Source organism: Ceratotherium simum, chromosome 17, assembly GCF_057802395.1.
Source record: "Ceratotherium simum simum isolate JZ-2026a chromosome 17, ASM5780239v1, whole genome shotgun sequence".
NCBI classification, from domain to species: Eukaryota; Metazoa; Chordata; class Mammalia; order Perissodactyla; family Rhinocerotidae; genus Ceratotherium; species Ceratotherium simum.
Genome location: NC_141916.1, coordinates 49,439,356 through 49,446,132, shown reverse-complemented (window position 1 = coordinate 49,446,132; position 6,777 = coordinate 49,439,356). Strand labels below are relative to the sequence as shown.

At 38.5% G+C, this 6,777-nt stretch overlaps 1 pseudogene; it reads right to left on the bottom strand.

Moving 5' to 3' along the window:
• Positions 1-2,990: 2,990 nt before the first annotated feature.
• LOC101397780 (taste receptor type 2 member 7-like) lies at positions 2,991-3,821 on the bottom strand (annotated as a pseudogene).
• Between the last annotated feature and the right edge of the window lie 2,956 nt (positions 3,822-6,777).

The following is a 6,777-nucleotide window of genomic DNA, read 5'->3' as shown; positions in this document are numbered from 1 at the left end:
TTTGTGTTGTCCTTGTCTGGTTTTGGTATCAGGGTAATGTCGGCTTCGTAGAATGAGTTAGGGAGCTTCCCCCCCTCCTCAATTTTTTGGAAGAGTTTGAGAAGGATAGGTATTAAGTCTTCTTTGAATGTTTGGTAGAATTCACCAGGGAAGCCATCTGGTCCTGGGCTTTTATTTTTGGGGAGGTTTTTGATGACTGTTTCGATCTCCTTACTGGTGATTGGTCTATTCAAATTCTCTATTTCTTCTTGATCCAGTTTTGGAAGGTTGTATGATTCTAAGAATTTATCCATTTCTTCCAGATTATTGAATTGACTGGCATATAGCTTTTCATAGTATTCTCCTATAATCTTTTGTACTTCTGAGGTGTCTGTTGTAACCTCCTCTTTCATTTCTGATTTTACTTATTTGTGCCTTCTGTCTTTTTTTCTTGGTGAGTCTAGCTAAAAGATTGTCAATTTTGTTGATCTTTTCAAAGAACCAGCTCTTGGTTTTATTAATTTTTTCTATTGTTTTTTTGGTCTCTATTTCATTTATTTCTGCTCTGATTTTTATTATTTCCCTTCTTCTACTGATTTTGGGCTTGGTTTGTTCTTCTTTTTCCAGTTCCTTTAGGTGCATTGTTAGATTGTTTATATGAGATTTTTCTTGTTTGTTGAGATAGGCCTGTATCGCTATAAACTTCCCTCTTAGAACCGCTTTTGCTGTATCCCATAAATTCTGGCATGTCGTATTTTCATTTTCATTCATCTCCAGATATTTTTTGATTTCTTCTTTGATTTCTTCGTTAACCCAATCGTTGTTCAGTAGCATTTTGTTTAATCTCAACATATTTCTGGCTTTTCTGATTTTCTTCCTAGAGTTGATTTCTAGTTTCATACCGTTGTGGTCAGAAAAGATGCTTGGTCTTATTTCAATCTTCTTAAATTTATGGAGACTTGTTTTGTGGCCTAATATGTGATCAATCCTGGAGAATGTTCCATGTGCATTTGAAAAGAATGTGTATTCTTCGGTTTTTGGATGGAATGCTCTGTATATATCTACTAGGTCCATCTGTTCTAGTGTGTCGTTTAAGGCCAATGTTTCCTTATTGATCTTCTGTTTGGATGATCTATCCGTTGGTGTAAGTGGAGTGTTAAAGTCCCCTACTATTATTGTGTTACTGTCTATTTCTGTTTTTATGTCTGTTAATAATTGCTTCATATATTTAGGTGCACCTACATTGGGTGCGTAGATATTTACAAGTGTTATATCCTCTTGTTGGATTGTTCCCTTGATCATTATGTAATGCCCTTCTTTGTCTCTTTTTACAGTTTTTGTTTTAAAGTCTATTTTGTCTGATAGGAGTACTGCTACCCCAGCTTTCTTTTCATTGCCATTTGCGTGGAGTATCTTTTTCCATCCCTTCACTTTCAGTTTGTGATTGTCTTTAGGTCTGAAGTGTGTCTCTTGTATGCAGCATATATATGGGTCTTGTTTTTTTATCCAGTCAGCCACCCTATGCCTTTTAATTGGAGCATTTAGTCCATTGACGTTTAAAGTAGCTATTGATAAGTATGTACTTACTGCCATTTTTTAACTTTTTTTTTTTTCTCAGTGTTTTAGTAGTCCTTCTCTGTTCCTTTCTTCTTCTATACAGAATTGATGGTCACTTTAATTTGACCTCTGTCTGAAAGCTGTACGCTTAACTCCCCTCCTCCCTCCTTTTATGTTTTTGATATCATATCTAACCTCTTTTTTGTGTATTTGTATCCATTATGTTCTAATCATGGAAACCGATAATTTTTCCTATTTGTGGTCTTCTCTTTTCCCCTTAAATCAGTCCCTTTAACATTTCTTGTAGCACTGGTTTCTTGGTGACAAACTCCTTTAACTTTTGCTTATCTGGGAAAATTTTGATCTCTCCTTCCATTTTGAATGATAACCTTGCTGGGTAGAGTATTCTTGGCTGTAAGTTTTTTCCTTTTAGCACTTTAAATATATCATGCCATTCTCTTCTAGCCTGTAAGGTTTCTTCTGAGAAGTGTCAGCACGCTCACACCAGGCCACAACAATGGCTGCCGCCAATGTCCCAGTCCCTGGAGAGGCCTCACCCCTCACCGAGATGCACTCAGGGCCTATTAGGTGAGTCTCTTGTCACCAAAGCACTGTGCACCTTTCTTTCTGGTGATTTTAGGATGCTTTCTGAAAGGGGTGAGTTTGCGCGTGGGCCCTTTAAGAGCCAGTTTTAGTTTCTTTGTGAACCGGGTTTTCTGGGGGTGCTCCCCAATGCTTTAGTAGCAGGCACAGTCAGATATTATGCCGCTGGTGTCGATTGTGCTGGGTCCACAAAATGCCCCCAGCGGGGGCGCTCCCCGGCTCAGGGCCCCGCGCCTCCAGGGAGGCTGCGTACCTGTGAGCTGCTCCCGGCGGCCATGAAGCTGGCGGCTTGTGAAGGCGGCGTTTTTCCTCTCCAGAAGGGAGTTTCTGCCTCTTCTACCTCAGTTAGGATTGTCCGTTGTTGCAGGAGATCCTCTTATCCAGTTTTCAGTTCTGTCTCAGGGGTAATTTTTCCACGAGTAGTTGTAAATTGGCTGTGTCCACGGGAGGAGGTGAGTTCCGAGTCTGCTTACGCCGCCATCTTCTCCTTACCTCTATGTATTTTTATCTGTATAAATATATCTAAATTAAAATATACTCATAGCAATTCTTAAAGTATTTGTATATCAAACTGATACAGTAGAAATTATCCAAGATAACATTAAAATGTCCCACATTTTGCCTAACATAAAATGTATTATCCATATATTCTAATTATACTATTAGTTGTATCATCATTATTCTGATGGAAACATCAAAATCGTTTTATTTTAACTTATTCCAGGCAGATATTATCAATTAGGCTCAATGAACAATCACAAAACAGAATAAAAGAATTTGGGATAAATGAAGGAGATGTACATGGAGTCCTATTTGTTGTCTTGGGAAAATCACAATTCTTTCAGGGATGTTTATGGGGATATAGGTTTCCTTAGATTCAGGCAACACTTCAGCTTCCTCAGGACACTGAGAGAAGCCTGTTTCAATTTGCTGTTCCATAAAAACAGAAGAAATGGATGGCCAGATGGACTGAAAAATATTAGCACATTAGCAAATATCTTTGCTGTGAAAGTGTCTAGAATGGCATAGGCTGAATTTATCATAATATGAGTCAAACAGTACAAGAAGAAGAGGAGTAGGAGTGAAATCATACACTTCATGGCTCTCACATGGGCCTCTGTGCTAGAATCCCTAGAACCTGTGCCCTTCATCTGCCTGGTGTGGCTCCATGAGGACAGGATTAAAAGGAGCAGGGAGGCCAGTGACACTACAAAGGGGATGAGGAACATTATGTTAAGGAGCATTTGAGAAGTTAATAAATCATATTTTCTCACTGTGAGTTCCATGTCAAATTTCATTCAGTGTTTCCCTGGTTTTTGATCAGGCTCCTAACTACTGTCTCCTAAAAGAGAAGGAGCAAGCAGAAAGAGAGGGCTGCCCCCAGCACAAGAATGAGAAGCACCTTGTGAATTCTCCATTTCATCCAGAGGAAAATAAGATTAGAAAAGTTGGCTATCTTGAGGAAATAGAAGACACTGATGCAGTATCTATAAAATTAATATGCACAGCAGAAATATTCTGGAAATCACCAAGCAGGTGAGAATAAAGTCAATGAGGGAGAACTTCCAGCTCTTGATCCCGTCAATACAGTTAACTAATACAATGAATCCATTTCCCAAAATCCCCATCATGAATTCTCCAGCATAAAGGATCATAAATATCTTCTTCAATGTGCTTGCCATGCCTGCCAACAGGGAATCTCTGCCTTCAGTTCTCCAGTGATTTATAAATGAGGTGTTACAGATTTGTGCATCTGAAGCTCTCATGTTCAATAAGCTTCTTTTCCTGTATTTTGATGTCCACTGGCAAAGGAATGATTGTATCCAGCGTGCTCCCAAAGTGTTAATTATCTTTGGGAAAATCACCTTTGTTCCTCTCAAGGTCTCAGCTAGTGCTTTTCAAGGCAGGTATTATATTACCCACTGCTGTGACTCTGCTTATAATTTCCATGTAAAGCTGTGCATTAGAATTTGAATGCTGGTTTGTTAAAACACAAAATAGAGGTACATTTTAAAATATTTTTTTACAATGTCTTCCTTCCCTTAAGTAATAAGCATTTTTAATCACCTTAGCTATAAGCCAGAAACATTAAAGTCCAATCTAGAAAATATGCTATTTCAGTCTGATTGCTCTGAGAAATAAGGAAATGACTGAGGGAAATGTCTGAATGGGAAGTCCTGGAGAGAGCAGAGGCTGGGAGAGCTGTTATACTACAGGTAAGTCTGATCCCTGTGGGGGAGAGTAGGTAAGAAAGAAGGAAGGTCTTAGAAAACAATGCAGTCCTAAGAAAGTTCTAAGAAGGCCAGTGGTCATTGTCAAGCCCGTGGTGCACACCAGAGGTGTCCTGAGCCTCCCGGGAGCAGGCCTGCCATGGAATCTCTGCCCTGCTCAGCCATTGGCTGGCAGCAGCTCATAGGAGGGAATGGGGTGATGGAGTGTAGAGCATAGGAACATGGGCTTGTCAGCTGTGTAGGAAATACAATTAAATGCAGTATCTTCTCCTAACTCAGAAAACTTCTCCACAAAGATAGTAGAGAAAGAAAACAATTTTATTATTGAATAAACATTAAAGTAGAATCTGATATACATTACTGGCAATCTGCTAAGAGATTGTGAAAACAAAACGAAATCTGACTCTTTTACATGGCAAAGCAGATACAACTCATTACATGCATGTCCTCAAGGTAAACAGTAACTAGTCCTCACATAAGAAGATTTGGCAGAACCGTTTATTACACATAGTTTATCCTACATTGACCCGGTAATTTGGGTGACCATCTGTGTTAGATAATTGGCTTTATATAAAGGAAAAATAAATTCATATCTCCAACACAGGAGATAGTTAAGCTCCTCCCTTCCCACAGAAACTAGGAGATAGGGGTGTAAATTTTTAATATGAAGAATTAAGTCTCTTACTTTTAATTTGTATTTGCCCTTACATAGCCAATTATGCTCTCTTAAGTCAGAGATCTCAGAGGCACATTTTCCTATCACCACATGCAGCAAGTATCCTAAATTATAGTCACAGTTTATCTTTATTACTTATCTCACCAATACGTGTTACCTCTAAAATACCCAAAGTTTATGTAAATACAGACAATCTGCTGTCCAATGTTATATCAGAATCTCGTAGAATCTACGGCAGTTTTGAAACACGGCAGCAAACTCTTTAACCCTCCTCTTATTGAGATCGGGGGTCTGCAACCCCTCTTTTTGAAGCTGGGTGGGCTTGTGGCTGCTTCAACCAATATAATACAGTGGAAATGACATCATAAGACTCCTAAGGCTGTCATAAAACGCCGAGCAGTTTTTGCCTTAGTTGCTGCAACATTTCCTCTTAGAGTCCTGAGCACTCTACAAGGAGTCTGACAAAACTGTTGTGAGGAAACCTAAGCCACATGAAGAGGCCACCTGCAGGAAATCTGGTCAACCATTCCAACTGATCCCAGACTTGGCACCATCCCAGTCCAGGGACAGATATGTGAGTAGGGAATCTTCTTGGTGGCACCAGCCCCTTCCATTGGAGTCATATTCAGCTGTCTAAATATTTGAAGTTGAGCCCCAGACATTTTGGAGCAGAGATAAGCCATCCAACTATGCCTTGTCTGAATTCCTGACTCACAGAATCTGGAGTATAATAAAATGATTCTTTTGTAGCAATGAGTTTTGAGTTAGTATTTTAAAGAGCTTTAAATATCCAGAACAGAATTATTTAGCATATAGATAGAAAAAATCATTTATTATTATTATTCCAATTTTCCATTTCTCTCTCTCCCTCAATACAAATATGCATAACTTTTGTTATGCAATATTATGTACAATTTTTAAAAATGAGCAAAGGATCTGAATAAACATCTTTACAAGAAAGGTATACAAATAGTAAATGAGTACATGAGTAGATGCTTGACATTATCAGTCATCAGGGAAATGCAAATCAAAACCATAATTAGATATCACTTCACATCCACTAGGATGACTAGAATTAAAAAGTCAGATAATAACAAGTATTGGCCCGAATATGGAGAAATCAGAACCTTCAATCACTACTATTAAGAATGTAAGGATGTACCACTGCTTTGAAAAATAGTCTAGCAGTTCTTCAAGAGATTAGACCTAGAATTACCATGAACCAGCAATTCCACACCTAGGTATAAAGCCAAGAGAAATGAATATACATGTCCACACAGAAACTTGTATGTGAGTCTCCACAGCAGCATTATTTATAATGGCCAAAAGATGGAAAATATTCAAATATTCATCAAGAGATGAATGCAAAAACAAAATGTGCTATATCCTAACAATGGAATGTTATTCAGACATAAAAAGGAATGAAGTAGTGATACATGCTACATCATGGATGAACCTTGAAAACATGCTATGTGAAAGTATCCAGTCGCAAAAGACTGCATATTATATGATTTCAGTGTGAAAGTCTGGAATTGAAAAATCTATAGACACAGAGTGTAGATTACTGGTTGCTTAGAGCTGGGGTGGGGAGGAGGGAGGTGGGATGTGAGGAAATAGAAAGGTGATAGCTAAATGATATGCTAGGTTGCTTCCAAGTCTTGGCTATTGTGAATAATGCTTCAACGAACATAAGGGTGCGTATATCTTTACTCATTGCGTTTTCATGTTCTT